Consider the following 18,052-nt stretch of genomic DNA (forward strand, 5'->3'; position numbering starts at 1 on the left):
GAGTGACTCCTAAAGCCATTCGAGCATCTAGAAGTAAATAAAAATATCTCAAGGTGGGAAGGAAAACATTTGTCTAGGGAAACGTTGAAAACATGATCGTGTATGCCTTGGGGCCAGCACTCGGTGGCCTGCTGATGTCCCTAGGCAGAAATAGCCCGTTTCATCATCGGCTCTGGACGAGCCATGCCTGCATTCCTCGAGTAAGGAGCCACTCTCCACTGAGCTTTTGGAGCAATGATCTCTCCAGCTGCAGGCTGGGGACAGGCCAGGCTGGGGCTCGGGGGACAGTGTGGAAGGCCATGAATAATCGGGAAGAAGCAGGTAAGTGATCCCATGCTGAGCTCGGCCACAGCTGCCCAGTCCCCTGCAGGGCACAGGTGCCAATGCGCAAGCCCTCCGGCCAGGCAGGGGAGCCGTCCCATGGTCACCTTCTCTGTACTGGCCCAAGGTCACCAGCTCCCCACACTGCCCAAAGACCCCCAATTCCTCCCCAGGCTTTGCTCACTAACCTATGCCAACTCCCAGGAACCCTTCTGGCCTTCTCCCAGCTGGCCCCACGAGGGTCCACTCACTGTCAGGACTTAGTGCCAGAGATTTTTCTGTTTTTCCAAAAACTCTCTCATGTTCCCCTCTCCCATGGCCCAAGAAAACTGAGGTGACCAGTCCCTCGCAGGTGCCCTGCTCCCCACGGTGCCCCAGCCCTGGGAACTCTGCAGCACCGGTATCACTGATCTATTTGTGGACTGCCCCTCCCACTTGTGGCTTCTCAAGGGCAGCCACCTCCACCCCAGCCCCAGGGCCCTGGCACAACCCCTACCTCAATGCTGCTGGTGGCTGGGGCCCATGACTAGGTCTGCTCACTTTAATTTGAAGCAGTTTAGAAGGAACAGCTCCTTAAGGCCCTGAAGAGGGAGGCACCAGTAGGGTGACTTAGGTGGTGACTAAGATACTACCTAAGTCACCCTACTGCTATGAGCCTCAGTTTACCCACCTATCAAATGGAGAGAGTGCTGGTGCTCTTTGGGGCTGAAGGTTGCAGAAGCTCACGAACATAAATATGCTGTACTCATACACTCAAGCTGCTCAAATATAGCCTGTTGTTTGTGATTCTTTTCATGGTTTTTGCCACATCCTCAACTGTGTGTATCAGCATTTGTTGACTATTTTTCTTTCAAGAAAATTGAAATCAACTTAGTTTGCTTTTGAGCAGACTGTCATGGTGAACAATAGCTGAGAAGTCATAGACTTGATACGTTAGTTCATATTTTTTCCTATGACACATGGAAACAAATGCACAGCCAGTCCATGTGTCAGCTGCGCTTGACCCAAATCATTCTGTCCCAGGTGCTAGGAAATTTGGCCTTGCCAAATCTCATTTATGCAGGAGGCAGATTTAGGGTGATCGTAACCGGAGCTGCAGTCTTCAGTGGGCCCCCAATTTTCCTAACTTGATTTCCCTTCTTCAGGACGCTCTTGCCTGACTGACTTCTAATTCTTCACAGGTGGGGAGAGTTTGGCTTAGGATCCTAGGAATGCAGGGGTGTGCTCTGCGCCAGGAGCTGGTGGTGTTTGCTTGAAGTGGCTGAGAAAGGAAAATTGTGAGGGTGACTGTGGGGAGTTCAGAGCCCGCGCAATGGCAGGCAGCTTGGTCAACAGCGTCAGCAGCAGGGTCAGGAGAGCAGCTGTCCCAGTGAGACCCTGAGGCTTGCTTCACAGCCCCACCCAGCCAGCCTGAGCTCGGGTGGTGGCTGCAGAGTACCCTGTCCCCAGAAAAGCCTATACCCTCCCACACCATGGGTCCCATGCTTTGCCCTGCTGCAAACCACCCCAGGGCAAGGACATCGCTGAGCTCTCGACCAAGAACCCAGGGTCTCGTGGCTAGGAGCTGGCCGTGTTCCTGGGGGCTTGGCCCAGGCAAAGTGACCCCTGCTGTCCAGTCCAGCAGCCTTGAGCTGCGTGGAAAGAATGTGAATGAAGACACGATTCTAAATGTAGCAGCCTCATGGGCGCTATGTGAGCCAGCCTGCCCCTGACCGGTCAGAAAAACAAGGCCTGAGTGTACATTCTGCAAGAGCATAAATAAAGCTGTCCTCGGATGGCGTACTCAGGTCCCATTCTTGCAGTGGCTCTGGGGCACTGAGGGGCGGGTATCTACCTACTGGTGTGGGCACAAACAGCCTGGCTGTCCTCCATTCTACCTATTAGTGTGAGTACAAACTATCCGGCTATCCTCCACTGGCAGGAAGACCAGTCAATAAATCTTATGGCACAGTCAACCCACTCTGCAACTGTGTCCATGAGACGCCTTCAAAAGCTGGGGCCAAGGGCTGTGCAGCATGGGCCTTGCAGCTAATTTTTGGTTCTGGGCATCTAAAGCTCCCATTCCTCCAAGCGACCTCAGGTGACTCACAGTATTCTCCTACGCTCTCAACCTGAGCAACAGTGACATTTCTCCACTAGGGCACAGATTTCTTCAGAAGACTTCTGCAGGACCCTGGTGCATTCTTCTGGCTTAAAAATAATAATGATAAATACTCTCCCTATACCAGGGCCGTCTCCTTCTTCCACAACACCCTCGCTCTACCTGAGTGACAGTAGTCAGTGCTTCCTCCTCACAGATGAGGAAACTGAGGTTTGCCGAGGTCCGGAGGCCATGCAGCCGACAGCAGCAGGGAAAGGACCATCCCCTGCCTGTCCGATGTGTGCCTCGTTGCTTTCCCATCAACCACTCTGCCAGCCCAGGCCCAGGATGCAGCCTCTTCCCCCACGTGCTCACTGGGCTTTTCCCTGGTGAGAAAGGGTTTGGCCTGGGTCCCTCCTTACTATGACTCATTACGGGAACTTGAGAATCTGTGTCCTGTGTTGGCACCACCCAAGTGTGTCCCTAGGGCTTGTGGCAAACTGGTGCGCCCCTGTAGGAGGCAGATCCTGGGGCTGAGGCCTAGCTTGCCCACCTAGGTTTCTGTGCAGGTGACCCTCCTGCAGGGACACTGGGCTGACACCTGTACTGCTCAGGGCTGTCCTGCACTTGGCCAAGGGGCTGACCTGGGGGACAGGGTCCCTGTTGTTGGGCCACAGCTCAAAAATCCACCCACAGATCCAGGCAGCCGAGTGCCCTTCCTGGGGCTAATGTTCTTCCTGTCTGAACATCCAGGCACCAGAATGACAATTGTCAGAACTACCCAAGGCCCACCCTGGAAGAGAGTTGTCCCTTTTCAGGGTTCTTTGCTGGGGACTTTACAGTGAAAGGTTTAAACAAGTGAGAGAACCCACAGAAACCTGTGAAAGAGGTAAATGTACTAAAATGCCACCAAACACAACAAAGCCATAGAGACCAGCTGCGAGGACTGTCTCTTTACAGACCTGGGGAGCACAGAACTCCTCTCTCAGAACTGCCATGTGTCTGGCAGCTAGGGTTAGGAGGAGCTACTCTCTAGAGCATCCTTGCCTCATGGCCAAGGGTCTTCCTCCTAACCACAATCGGAGACAATCTCTGTGCAAAGGGACAGTGAACACAGCGCAGAAACCTTTAGAGTGTACATTTAGAACTTTGAATTTCATGCAATTTCCACATGTCAAAAGTAGTGTTTGATTTTCCTTCAAACTATGGGAATAGGTGGAAACCAGTCTTGGCTTGCTGGGCTGTAATGGGCTGGATTTGGTTCAAGGACCCTAGCTGGCTGATCTTACACCAGTGGACACAGACTATCTGTTTTAGACACTTTCTCGTCACTGGAGCACAACACTTGACACCCACAACTTAAAAGAGAGGTGCATTTGGACTCCCTGCATTTAGAGGTTTCAGTTCAGGGTGGGGCAGCCCAAGGCAGGAACAGGATAGTGGAAGGGCCTGCTGTGGAGGAGAGCTGCTTGCATCATGGTGGACAGTAAGCAGAGACAGAAGTGGAGCTGGGGAGGGAGATGAACCCTTCCAGGCCACACCCCTGGTGACTCGCCTCTTCCACCAGGCCCCACCTACTCGTATTACACTCAGCCTCAGGACACATCAGTGGATGGATCCACCAATGAATATAGCAGCCTTCATGATCCAAGCACCTCCCAAACCCCGCCTCAGAGCACATGAGAGTTTGGGCTCCTTGTCCACCTTACCCTAAAACCATCTGAGCTAGTGAGCACTTATATGACAAGTCTACAATGAGACACACTGTGAAATGCACATGGATACAAAGATATCATTAAAAAAAAACCCACAAAATAGCTCAGTGATGTCTGTATTGACTGCTGACTGCATATTAAAATGATCGTGTGGATGACTCCTGGCCTAAAATGGCTCCACCTACAGTTTTCCACCTAGGATGGTTTGCAAGTGGTACAGGTAAGTCAGGGACATTCTGTGCAGTTCTGACTATAGTCCAGATCCCTCAGGGGTTTCCTGGGCCGTCACCTACTACAAGTTGAGGAGCATCTGTACTTTTGGTATTCTGGGTTCCATAAGATCTGTTGCTAAAATTTGTTTACACAATTTCTTTTTCTTTTTGAATGTGGCCACTGGGAGATTTCAAATGACACCTGTGATGTGCACAGTGATTCTGTCACACAGGGCGGGGCCAGCCCTTCTCCTGGCATGGACCCCCTTGCCCAGTAACCCCACCTGGTGAGGTCGCCCTGGAAGCAGGCTGGGAAACTCCTGGTGAAGGGCCCAGATGTTAGCAGGAGCACAGGCAGCTGTTTCCCGGGTCACCTGCAAGCACTGTTGTCCCTGTTCGCTGTGAAGTACGGGGCCCCTAAGAAATTAAGCCTTTGCTAACAAAGAAAGGAGGGAGAAGACACTATTCCTCTAGCACCTATGCTAAGCTGGACATCCATCATGGTGCCCTCTTTCTGTTCTCCATGGCACGGGTCACTCGCAGAAGCCGCCTGGCTTTGGGCCTGGGCTATCCTGGGTCTCAGAAGGAAGCTCTGAGATCTTCTATGCAGCAGTCAATGCTTTGTGCACCTAGTGTGCTGAGGAAGGCACAGGCACAGTCCCCCGTCCCACTCCAAGTGCTCCCCACCACTTGCCCCCACTCCACTGTGACCTTGGGGCTTGGGGCTCATCCTGGAAAATGCACTGTCTGCAGGGACCCAAGCCCACTTTCTGAGGACCTTGGGTCTCAAGCCCTTTCAACCCATTCATGCCTTCTGTGGGTTCCATATTGAAAGCTGTGACTCCTGAATACAGAAGTCTTTCTGGGTACCAGCACAACCAGTGGTCTTCCTGTGTGGTACCATTTTCCATCTCTGAGGTAGTGGAAAGCTAGGTTCCAGAGTTCAACACAGGTGACCTGGGGGTGCGACTTCAAGGAATTAGGCAGCATGCTCTTCCCAGATCTATAGCATGTGACTTGACTTCCCCAAGCTTTGAGGAGGCACTCATCCTGGTGAGTGGTGGAGCTGCACAGCAGCCATGGCACTATCTGTTGTGGTCACCAGTGGTTTGGCGAATGGCAGTGTGCGAGGGGCAAGAGCGAGATCCTCCTTGCTGTGTAATACTATGCAAATGTAGAAAGGGACGAAGACCGCTTTCCATTCTTGCCCGGGTCCAAATCCCAGGATGAGGGGAGACACATGCACAACACATCAGCCATTTATTCCAGGAAGGCTGCAGGTATGTTTGTACCCATGTGCATTTGTTTAGACTGAAAGGAAACAAGCAATAGAAAAAGGAATAATAACAAATATAGTTACGCATGGGGCAGCGCAGGGCAGGGCAGGGCAGGGTAGGGGGTGGGAATTGGCTTCTTTGAGGCCAGCCCTTCCTCTGGGTTGGTAGATTTGACTGGACTCATCTTGTACAATTTTAAAACTCAAATAAAAAAAAAAACTTTAAAGGAAGTGCCTTAAAACTGAGGAACATTGATTTCAACAGAGTGAAACGAATGAGCTTAATGTGTAGGTGGTGTAATTTTACAGAGAGGGGTTGTCTCAAATGGTTTTAAAATGTAGTAATATGATTAATATCCAGAATGGGGGCATAACCTAACACATAATTAAGTGCAAAATAAAATTGCGGGTGTTCTCCAAAATATAGATAGATAAGATAAAGCAAATTAATGCCACTAGAAAGCAAGATTGTGTTAATGTTGGAGAAAATTAAAATGTTCAAGTGAAGTCCTGTATTACTAAGCTGAAATATCAATACAAACTTTTGATCCTGTTTTCCTAAAAAGGAAGGTATTTCTTAATGGGCAAAAAAGCAATCCACCCCACTGGTGCCTGGGTTTTTGAACCTAACACCATTTCTCATTAGAAAGAAGAGAAAATGCATAAGAAAAAGCGAGACACTCTGTCACACCAGAAAGGCAGGCAGGCCATCAAAAACCTCCAGGGGAGCCTATTAAAAAACTAAGGCGCCATCCAGAAAAGGCTCCCCTGTGGAGGCCGGTGGGGGGGGGAGCAGCTTGTCCATCAATGAGCATAAAAACAGCAATAAATAAAATGCACACTATACGTGTTCCGACCTTGCAGTTCAGTATGACAACAAAGAAACACAGGAGCTCATATCACCCCTAAGCTTCCTTTGGAGGGTAGAGTGAGCCTGGTCTGAGAAATGACACAGGATGGGGCCAAAGTGTGGCTACTGTGTGAACAGAATTGGCAATGTGGTCCCAAGTGCCAGGTGCTGGGCGCAGGAACCCCCCTGGGATGTCTAGTAGGGGAGCTTTTCTAATCCCAGGGAACCCAGGGCCACAAGGGTAGATGGGCTGCTGAGAAAGTACACAGGAAGTCAAGACTCAGCAGGAACCAGCCTCCCACCTGGGCTCAGCCACCAAATTCCAAGCACAAGTACAGCAGGGATGGCAGTGAAATGACACCACAAGGTGGCAATCAGCAAGTTCAGGGGAGCTGGAGAAACCCACATGCAGCTTGTAGGACAAGGGCCCAAGTCTCTAAGAAATAACTCTGGGAAAGTGGGGCAGGTGAAGCCTATTGATTGCAAGACTAGAAAGATAGTGGCCAAAGACCATCCAAATCCTCTTTGCTTCTCGAGCCTGGCAAACAGTTGTGACACACCTAGGGATGGAGGGACACTGCTGGGGGTGTATCACTTAAGGACTTACTGCTCATTTTTCAGGCATGATAATAGCATTCATCATATTAGTGAAATCCCACAATACCTAGAGCTTTCTTCAAAGTGGCGTGATATGTGGAGAGATGCCCGGGCATAGGGAAGCAAGATTTTGAGGCCAAGCACTTGTTATATCATCTTTGGAAACTCTATATGCATTCATTTGAAATATCCTACAATTTTAGAAAATGGGACATTCCCTGAGGCAGAGGATGGAAAAGGACCAAAGGGAGCTGACAGGAAGACAGACTCTGGGAAGGAAATGCAGCCAGGGAGGCGGAGACACGGGCCTGGCTGACCCTGGCAAGATCTGAGACTGCCCCTCCGGCCACATGGCAAGACAGGTGGCACCTGAGCCCGCCTGAGCTGTCCCGCAGACTCCAGTCTGTCTGGTAGCCTCACTTAGGGTTATTTGATACAGTGTGGCTTCAGGACAGCAGCTCCACAAACATTGGCAAAGCCACAGACACTAGGAACAATTAAACGTCCAGCCCACGTTCTGGACTGCTCTAAAAAAAGGAAAAATGTAAAACAGGAGAAAATAGTTAGGGCACATTGTTATGCAATGAAGTGAAACCCTGTGTTCATGTAGACATGCAAAAATGTCTGTGTATATGAAATGGCTCAAATACTATATTGCAAACATAGAAAGATACAGAAAACCAGCAAATGTTTTGCAAGTAAAGTGTGTGTGTTGAACTTTTCTTTAAAAAGTGATGCAAGCCAAGTGTGTGGTATGTTCCTGTAATCCCAGCACTTGGGAATTGAGGCAGGAGGATAACCTGGTTAGCCCGGGCTACATAGTGAGTTCAAGGCCAGCACCCGAACTACAAGGTAGACCCTGTCTCAAAACAACTATGACAACAAAAAGAATAGCAATGCATCTTCCACTGAAGCGGCTGCAGCAGGGTGGAGAAAGCCTGTCCTACCACTGATCAGAGACACTCTACTCCCTGTGGCTTTTCCTGCTGGAACCGTGACAGGATGATGTGGGTGCTTGTACCCAGCATGATCACTTCTACTGTCAGAGCTGCTGGCTTCCTGTGGGGACCTGAGGATGTCATGGCTGTCCCCACCCTGTAGGGAGAAGCTGCTCTAGAAGAGTCCCTTCTCATTCTCCGATTTAATTCCAGAGCCCAAGATGGGAAGCGGATGCCTGTGAGGTAGGCATAGCCCATTGCATACCCTTGGGAGGGGGCTTTGAGAGTCACCATCTCTCTCTGGGGTTGAGGTCTGGCATTCTAACCCAAGCTCTCCAAGACTAGCTCTGCTTTCAGGGTCCAGAAGCTTCTAGAAGCTTCTGGAGCCCAAAATTCAGGAGGCTATGGGCTCTGTACTAGAGCATGGTGCTGGTTGGTCTGCAGAGGACTTCATATCACCATATCACATATAGGCTTCCAGAGCCCTACAGCCCTGTCATTCTCCACTTTCCAGGGATGAATGGGAGGAAAGGGACTTCCGGGGAGTCACACGGTGAATCTGGAAGATGCCAGAGCTGGTGGCTGACCCTGACCCAGCCATTGTGGAGGTATGGACACTCTCTCTTCCTGGCACACTCTCAGCTGTAAACTCCTACACTGTCTAGGGCTGCCCAGGGCCAGGTGTGGCTCCTAGCTGGATTTTACAAGAGCTTGGATGGATTGGCTGCATTTAAGAATCAAGAGATATTTTGCAGGAATAGCTATCTGGCTGGCTTTTTGGCGGAAGACGGGGGACCTGGAGGTGGCACACCCCAACAGGCAGGAGCTGAGCTGAGCTGAGCTGAGGCAGGTTCCAGCCCCTGCTTCTCCCCTCCCCACACAGCCTGCCAGCCCTGGGGGTGGGGACCTCAGCATTCGCAGCTCTGTTGGAGGCAGGCAAGGATCCTGTGACTCCTGGCCCCGCACCCTGTCAGCTGCGCCTGGATACTCTCCAGCCCTCAGAAAGCCAGATGCCGTGGGAGCTAGGGAAAAGGGAACCTGAAGGAAACCCAGAAAGCAGGAAACTGGGAAGTGTTCTGCTCCATAGATACTAAACAAGCCTCATCCTCAGAGCCAGTTACCTGCTGTGCATACATATATCTTTATGAAATATGAAACCCACCCAAATTTATTAAAACCGCCTGCATCATAGCGGGAACTCACGCTGAGCAGCCTTGTGTGAGAGTTTCATTATTATCACGGCATTATTTATTTATATCCTACCGAAGACAGACATGATGTAATCCAGTAATTAAGATGGTTATGATTGAATGTTTATTAAGCACCCACAATCAGCCAGTCACAGGGCCCAGTGACATGCGTTTCCCCTCAAGAGTGTCCATCTCCACACACTGGGAGCCCAGTCCCCTCACAGGGGCACAGGGAGAGGGAGCTTGATGGGTTTCGCCTTCCCTGAGCAGACCTGAGCAATGAAGCCAATCAGAAATCAGGCCCAGTTCCATCTCGCCATGCAATTGGCATGAAATGGAACGGATCCTCGATTGGTGTAGCAGAGAGGTGGGGGCCCAGGGCTGTTTCCAGATGTGCCCACAGGTGAGGAGTGAGCTTCCTAGAACCCAGAGGTGGGCTGGGCAAGGTGTGCTCTTCAAACCCAGCCTAGGCTGAGTCACTGCGCCTTTGTCTTTCAGTGAAAGTTGCTCACTCTGACATGGAGCAAGCTGATGTTGGCTGGATGCCTCCTCTGCACCAGCGGCTGGAAGAGGCTTTTCCCTGCCCCTCCTCTTCTGTTCCCTCTCCCTGTGCCCTGCCTCTTTCCCCTCCCTGGGTCACAGCCACTTCTCTCTAATCATGCCTACTAGGGCAGTGCCAGCCAGAGCCTGCACCCTCCTGCCTCAGCCTCTCATGTCCAGCACCTGTCACTGTTAGTGGACAGAAAAGGTTGCATGCAGTTCCAGAGGGCCAGTGGAGGCAGCGCAGGCATAGATACAGGCATTGGTGCAGGAGCTCATGACCCACTTTTTGACAGTCTCCCCAGCAGGGCGTTTCTGCACTTGAGCAGAGTGTGGCATGGTCCTTGGATTCTCAGTGCCCTCAGTGCAGCTAAGACCTGGTTCGGATAAATCCACTTACTGTGAAAGAAATCCTAGTTCGTTTCCTCAAAGTCTCTTTGTTTTGTTGTGATTTTCTTTTCTGATGCAGTAAAATATACGTAACACAAGATTTACCATCGTAATCATTTTGGGGGCACAGTTTGGTATTTTTAAGTACATCCTATCCTTTTGTATTTCTTATTTTGAGACAGGTTCTCACTAGTTGCTAAATAGCCCAGGTTCAAGTTGGGCTTGAAGTTGTGATTCTCCTGCCTCAGCCTCCCAGAGTGCTGGGATTATGGGTGTGTACTACCAGGTGAGTATTTGTCTTTCCTGTGGCTGGTTTCTTTCCTTAACATAGTGTCCTTGGGGTTCGTGGCTGTTGTAGCATTGTCGGAATCTCTTTTCCCTGAACTCCACTGGGCAGCTACACCATTTGTTTTTCCACTCCCCTGTGGGTGGCCACCTTTCTGGTCTGGTAAACAACACTGCTCCCGACCCAGATGCCTGCTTTGGTGTTTTGTACACATGCCCAGAAGTAGAGTGACTGGCTCCAGGAGACCCGTGGAGCTGCTGAACAACCACGCACATGAGGGTTCCAGTTTCCCTACCTCCTTGTCCATGCTCTGGATTTCCTGTTATTTTAAAAGTTTGCTTTGGGAGTAACCACCATAATGGTGTGTCTTGTGGCTTTGACTTGCTTCTTCCTAGTGACTAGTGTTGGTGAGCGACTTTTCAAAGATAGTTTGTAAAGAAGCACCCAAACTCAGCTTCACGGGGTTTTGTGTAAAGTCAGAGGCCTCCCATCATGTGGTTTGTGATGGTGCTCTGTCCTGCCCTCTGCAGATGGGCGGGGCATACATGTGATCCGGGAGAGCTGCGGACAACTCTGGTGGGGACCACTCCCTGGCCTGTGCAAGGGCCTGGCTTCCTGGAGGGGGCAGCACACAGAGACCCTCCTGAGGCTGCATGCCCCACCTTTGTATTTCCGGTTCCTGTGTAGTGGCATGGCGATGGCTGGCCTCAGGAGGGGAGAGTGGTAAAGTCTCTCAGATGACTGTGGTGCAGCCAAGCGGGGCATCACTGCTGCCAAGGTCTTGTCTGTGCAGGATCCTCAGGGGTCCAGGAGGGGACACGACTTCCAACTGGGATTGGCTCCCAAGCCAATCAAATAGATATAATTGTTTAACCACAACAGGGCCCAACTCTCTGTTCTGCTTTTTTTTTTCCTTTTCTTTTTTGCAGTACTGGGGATTGAAACCAGGGGTGCTCTACCGCTACCACTGAACTGCTTATTTTTTATTTTTGAGTCAGCATCTCACTGAGTTGCCCAAACTGGCCTTGAACTTTGAATCCTCCTGCCTTGGTCTCACGAATAGCTGGGATTGCTTGTGTGTACCACCATGTCGGATCCTGCTTTCTTTTAAAACAAGTCCCAGAGATGACATTTCTAAGTGGTCCAGTACCCAAGGAGGTGTGTGCAGGGCAGGGTGTGGGGGCAGCTCCCTTGGCTGGTGACCCAATCCCATGCATTAGAATAAACATGCCCGTCACCAGGGGATACTGTATACCAGAAGCTGTCATGGTCAACCAGAAGCTGTCTGAGTGTGGCTCCACGGCCAGCAACATCAGCAATGTGGAGCCGACTGGAAATGCAGGTTCTCACAAAGCTCTGCTTCACAACAAACCTGGCAGGTATCCTCCCACAGCCCCACAGCCATGGCGCTAACAAAGCCTCTTAACTTGCAGCCCTTGCAGTGCACAGTCAGAGAAATAGGGGAGCAATCTGGGCTGCCTAAAGCAAGTGAGGGCCCAGCTGGGACTCAGACCTAGGTTCTAGAGCCCCAGGGAGCACAGGGAGTGCAAAGCCAGAGGCAGAGCCCTTTGAAACAAAGACTGCAGAGGGTTCAGGTTAGACATCAGCACCAAGGGCATCTGTGGGAATGGCATCCACAGGAATGGACGGCCAGGGACCAGTTTTAATTTGGAGCAAGATGAAGCCACCAAGCCAGCCACACCCCAGAGAACTATTTTAATAGCGACTGTGTGGCAATGTCTGCCAGCCAGAGGGGAGAGGAAACCTCCTGTGGGTGGCTGGAAAGACAGCAGGGCTTGGAATATTTTCCACCTTCTCCAAGGCATGTGCTCTTCTTCCATGCCCACCTGCCCACCAGGTGACAGCAGAGAGGCAGGCAGGGACAAGGTGGCCTCACTTCCCTGGTGGCCACAGTGAGGAGAAGCTCAGACCCAGATGGTGACATGGCCAGAGGCAGAGCAAGTGCACTGGGCAAAAACCCCCTTTCCTTCCCAGAGACCCCCAGGTGGCCCAGTCTGTTATCTGCTTGAATCTAAGCACAGGGCCTATCGCCCAATGGCCTAGGGCCATTTCCTACAAATCCATACTCAAGCCGCTTCTATCCCTTGGTTCCACTGAGCGGTCGCCTTCCTACAATTTCCTTGTGCATTCACCACGGAAAGGGCTATAATGTGTACAGGTGTGTGTGTATATGAAAAAGTGTACGTGTGTGGCTGAGAATATGCACATTTGTGTGTGGCTGTGTGCGTGTGGCTGAGAGTATCTGTGTGTCTGAGAGTGTGCGGCTGTGTGTATATAAATGTGTGTGCCTGAGGGTGTATGTATGTCTGAGTGTGTGTGTGTGTGTCTGAGTGTGTGAATGTGGATGAGGATGTGTATCTGAGAGTGTGTTGTATGGCTGAGTGTGTATCTGCTGTGGAAAGTGTGTGTGAGTCTGGTTGAGAGTGTGGGTGTGTACAGTTGAGTGGCATAGACAGGTTCGTGGGTCAAACTTGGCACTGTCATCTTGCCTTAAACGGTAAGAAGCTGATTCCTACTTTTGGGGCTGATTTTCTAGGGTCTTCAGTAGAATTCTTCGTAGATGTCATTATATGGGCTATAGAAATAAAACGTATCCTCCTGCATGTCTCCATTTGGAAGGGCTTTGATACAGAGCAAAGATGGTTAGTAGGTCCGGAAGAGCTCTGTGGATGGGTCCAAGAGGCCATCCAGCCTCGTGGTTCTGAACTCAGGGAAACTGAGGCCCGAGGGGAAGAGCCTGCCCCCACATTCCCTGGTGCATGAGGCCAGCCCACCCCAACCTCTTTCCTCTGCAACGGGGGCTGCCCAGCCCCTGGGTGAGCTCTTGGACACTCAAGGTGGACACTCAGGGCTCTGCTGTGATCACCAGTGCACACAGCTCCATCACTGCCCTCTGTACCGCTTCAAAGAGAGCTGGAAATAGGTTCCAGGATGCATCTCCACATTCAGTCAGGCTCCTGTAGCCCCGGCTAGGCACAGGGTTGCCTCACCAGCCTGGCTCTCTGCCCCCTGCCGGTGGGGGGCTGACCCTGCAGGCCACATTGTCTCAGACAATGAAGGCCAGGGACACAGAGGGCTGGGGTGAGGCAGAAACTACTTCTAGGGCGCAGGCAGGGAGAACAAAGGCTTCCTGTGAAGATTGGTGTGAGTAGGGGCTTTAGAAGTCAACTGAGAACCAGACGAAGCCGAGCTGTGGGCCCAATGCACTGTGCATCAGACAGCTGAAGGCCAGAACCCTTGGGGATTCTGACCCTGGACCAAGGGGCCCTCACCGCTCCCCCTTTCCTTCTTTCGCCTCAAATAAAACTCATTTTTCTCATCACAGGCAAACTGAAGAAAGTGGGGAGAACCCATGCAGGGATGTTGATAATGCAAGCTATGCTTATGCAGGGCACAGCTCTGTGGCTTCTGCTCAGTGTTGCTGTGGACCTAAAACCACTCTAAAAAATAAAGTGCGTTTATAAGACAGGTAAGAAAACAAAGAACCAGCTGGTGTGGTGGTGCAGGCCTGTAGTCCCAGCACTTGAGAGGCTAAGACAGGAGGGTTGCTATGAGTTCAAGGCCATCATGAACTACACAGGAAGACAATGACTCAAACAAAACAAAACAAAACACTACTGAAACTCTACTGTCTCAGAATGCTCCATAGGACATTTCAAACTTCTATCCATTCATTCCTTTTCTCTTTCTTTTCTTATCTTTTCTTTTTTTTTCTTTGTTTTTTTCTTTTGGTGTTTTAAGACAGGGTCTTGCTATGCCTGTAGCCCAGGCTGGCCTTGAACTCACTATGTAGCCCAGGCTGGTGTTAAACCCTGTGCAGCAATCCTCCTGCCTCAGCCTCCTGATTGCTAGGATTTCAAGCATGCCCTGCCACACCCAACTAACCCACTCATGTTTTACTTCTTGTTTTTTCTTTTTTCCCTCCCGTGCAGTTACTGTCACACCGCTTGGAAACTTCCATAATCTCTTCTTGTCACTAAATGTTGGAAGAAAAGCATTTCCTATTCTGACGTATTCTTCCATAGCTCTAGTTTTAACGGCTCTGTACACTGTGCCGTGGATTTCTAGTCATTGAGATTTTCAGGGAGTGCCATGATGGTGACATTCCTAGGGGAGCTTTACTTAGACTTGCTGTGGTGGACGTATCTGCTAGCTGTCACTAGTGGATGACAACAATGCTCAGAACTAACTTCTCCAGCCAGGCGTGGTGGTACACGCTTGTAATCCCAGCACTCAGGAGGCTGAGTCAGGAAGATGGTTGCACGTTTGAGGCCAGCCTGGGCTACAAAGTGAGCTCCAGTCCAGCCCAAACTGCAGAGTGAGACACTGTCTCAGCAAGACAAAAAAAAAAAAAGAACTAAGTTCTCCGTGTGTGCCATAGCCAGACCCTGAGCCGGCTGCCTGACTCCCCACATCTTAGGGTCACATAGAGTTTTTATTGCTCAAGGCTCCCGTGAATGGTGGAAAACAGGGCCTCTGGATGCAAGATCTTCTCTGTCTACACCAGAGACCAGGTCGCCTTGCTGGGAGCCTAATGGCTGAGCTGGCCTGGTGACAGGGGTCTGAGCTTCTCTTGGGGCTGCAGGGCTGCTGAATGGCGATGGGGACAGGTGCAAGTGCAGGGAGATTAAGGTGAGAGGTCACCCCAGAGGAGTCTCTGTTTCCTTTCATATGCAGCGAAGCTAAAATGCTCCCAGCAGAGCTGTTTGGGGTGAAGGACAGCACCCCTGCAGGGGAGTGTCCTAGGGTATCACCCCAGCCGAGCTCCCTTCTTCCTTCTGCTTCGTCCGCGGTTTCCCCACAGCTGGCCTGGCTCTCGGCTGGTGAGAGGAGCACAGCTGGCCCGATGAGGGCCAGGTCCCCTGTGCCCCTCAAGGCAGCCTTGCTGGCCTGCCTCTGTTTCCTCATCTGGGGCTGACAGACACAGGCAGGGGTTGTGCAGGAAGGCGCCTCCTTTAATCAGGTGCTGAAAGTGCTCTGGGGGTGCTGACAGGAGCTGTCTCAGGCCAATTTTGTGACACTTCAAGAGCAGAGGTCAGGTTGCTGTTGAGAGGCCAGCTCCCTGCCCCCAGTTGTGACTTTCTTGGACCACAAAAGAGGTGGGAAAATCTATGGGTCTGCAGACTGTAGGTGAGACCACAGACCTCAGAGCCTGCTTTCCCTTTCCTTTTAGAATGGGGATGAACCCGGAACCCAGGATCAGGAAGAGACTCTCCAGGCTGGGCACAGATGACCGACACCCCATGGTTGCTGCCCAGGGACGCAGATGGAAACTGAGTCTTTGCCCATCACGCTTCTAACTCCTGTGCTGAAATTCCTCCAGCAGCAAACCGAGCTGATTGCTTTGGGCTTCCTGCTCCCAATGAGGTTGCCAGGCCGTGATTTCTCATAGGCCAAACGTGGCAGATAGGATCCTAAGACAGAGCTCCCTCACCCTAGGAACAAAGTGTGTTTGGAAGCAGACACTTTCCTGGAGCAGCTGAATGGGGTTGCCCAGCCAGGGTGGTATGCTGGTAGGGGCTCTCTCCTGCCCCCTAACGCTGGGCTTCTGCTCCTGCTGGACAGCACCTGAGGTCAGACATGGGCTAAGTATAGCTGCCTTCTAGCCGGCTGTCAGCTGCACCGCGCCCAGCTCTGGGGCTCAGTGTCAGGCTACATCATGGGCTGGGGGCTTTCTGAAGGAGTCCTACCTCCTCTTGCTTGGGTTCTAGGCTCAGGAGCAGACCCCACTGAGCAGACTGGACAGCGGGGTTGGGGTACATGGAGTTGGAGGAAGGGCCTGGTGGGGCCTGGTGACACAAAAGGTGCCCAAGGCTCAGGATTTGGAGCAATAGGCTCATCTGAAACAGAAACCCTTGCTCCTAGGTTTTCCAAGTTCTTGTCACTGCGTCTGTTGTGCACTTGCTGGAGGTTTGCGTGTGGGAGACAAGAAGCAGAAGACACTCATTATCCCCGAGTGCCAATTACTTGCTCTCTGTGTGGAGCATGGCCAAGGTCAAGAAGCCACTCGCAATGGGCAGGCACATTCCACACCCAACACATAGTGACATCGTCTGTGTGCCAGGCATGGCTCTGAGTCTATGTGGCTGTGAACAGATTCGTGGTAATAACCACAGCTAAATGAACGCTCCCAGTGGCCTGTCCCCCAAGCAGGAGGTGCCCCTCATCCTGCAGAAGGTGCGTGCTCAGCAGTGGAGACTCAGCAAATGTGGCAACTGTGGCCTTCCTGATATGCACTGGGTGAAGGTGGAGGACGGAGGTGTGCAGGGAGGTGACCCTGAGGTTAGAGCCCCCCAGGCCTCTGCCTGTGTCTTAGGATGAGACTTGGCCCCCTGTATGTCACTGTGAAGGGGAATGATGGGGGGGTTTAAAATTTTAGAGAAAAGCCTGCTAAGAAAGCCTGCCAAGAATGCCCGCCAAGCCCAGAGGACATGTCCGGGCAAGCTTGATCACAGGACATTCCTTTCTTTATGGAACCCCTGATTTTACTGCCTTTGTGCAGCCAGTGGCCTTGCAATGTAACATGGGGTGTTCTTTACTGCCTTTGTGTAACTGATAGCCTTACAATGTAACTTGAGACGCTCTAACCCCTTACCAACCCATGATGTCTCCCAACTTGCTTTGCACCTCCTGGCTTACCTTCCCTTTACAAGCCCTCAAACTCTGCCGTGCAGGGCTCTAACTCTAGGAGAGATGCTAGTCAGAAGCCCACTGGTGTAATAAACTGCTTCCTAAACTTTCTTCTTGCTGTTTCTTCCTTGTTTGGCCTATTGTTCTATGACAGCTGCCCAGGCTGTCAGGACAGATCGTCTGTCGTAAAGGCCGATTCTCTAGAACACAGCAGGGACGGCTCAGAGCCCTGACCTGCCCACGTGTATGTGGACAGCATGCAGGAGCTTTTGCAGCTGTCCTGTGGATGGTGGCAGTCAGGACAAAGAGCAGGATGTGGGCAGTTCATGGCTGAGGGAGAGGGGTGCAGCGGTGGTTCAGGCAAAGGAGAAACGGGGTATCTCCTCTGGGCCTGCCCCATCTCTGCCCTCTAAGAAGGAGGCAGCAAGGCCCTGCTCACAACAGTGGCCCTGCAGGGCTGGCCGCATCCCCAGCTCCCAGCTGGTGCCTCCTGTTATCCCTTCTCTGGCACACAACCATCCATTGCGTTAATTAAGTGCTTCCACAGCGTTTGAAGGCCAGGTTTTGTGCTTGAATATATTGCCACATTAATAACTTCAGAACATTTCAGGCAGCTTCGAAATAGTAAATTAGGATGCGACGGGCCATATATTCAGCACGGAGAGCTGAAGTACCATTTTATTACACGCACCATGGAATTAGAGGCTTAATTTTCTCTTAAAAGATGGCGATGCATCATTTCCTGCAGCCAGGTAAAAACAGTTAGCAGAAGTGATTTATCCTTCAACCCAGTTAAAAATAGGAAACTGGAATTCCGGGATCTTATGCTTCGTTATTTATCTCTGCCTGGAGGGCACTTGAGACTTTTAGCCACCAACTGACTTGAAGGAGAAGGCCAGGTCCCAGGTGTGGTCAGGAAGGGGGTGGAGGTGGTGGCACATGCAGCCGCAGCCCCATCTGCAGGTCGGACGACGCAGCTTTCTAAGTGGCTGTGCCAGGAGCTGGC

General features: G+C 51.4%; 1 long non-coding RNA gene across 1 annotated transcript; it reads left to right on the plus strand.

Annotated features, from left to right (window-relative positions):
* Positions 1–189: 189 nt before the first annotated feature.
* LOC102030672 lies at positions 190–17,157 on the plus strand. Its single transcript, XR_264974.1, has 3 exons — positions 190–321; positions 13,742–13,885; positions 15,590–17,157. It is a non-coding gene; the product is annotated as an uncharacterized LOC102030672 (long non-coding RNA).
* The last annotated feature ends 895 nt before the right edge of the window (positions 17,158–18,052 follow it).

Source organism: Chinchilla lanigera, unplaced genomic scaffold, assembly GCF_000276665.1.
Source record: "Chinchilla lanigera isolate Chin_1 unplaced genomic scaffold, ChiLan1.0 scaffold00155, whole genome shotgun sequence".
NCBI classification, from domain to species: domain Eukaryota; kingdom Metazoa; phylum Chordata; class Mammalia; order Rodentia; family Chinchillidae; genus Chinchilla; species Chinchilla lanigera.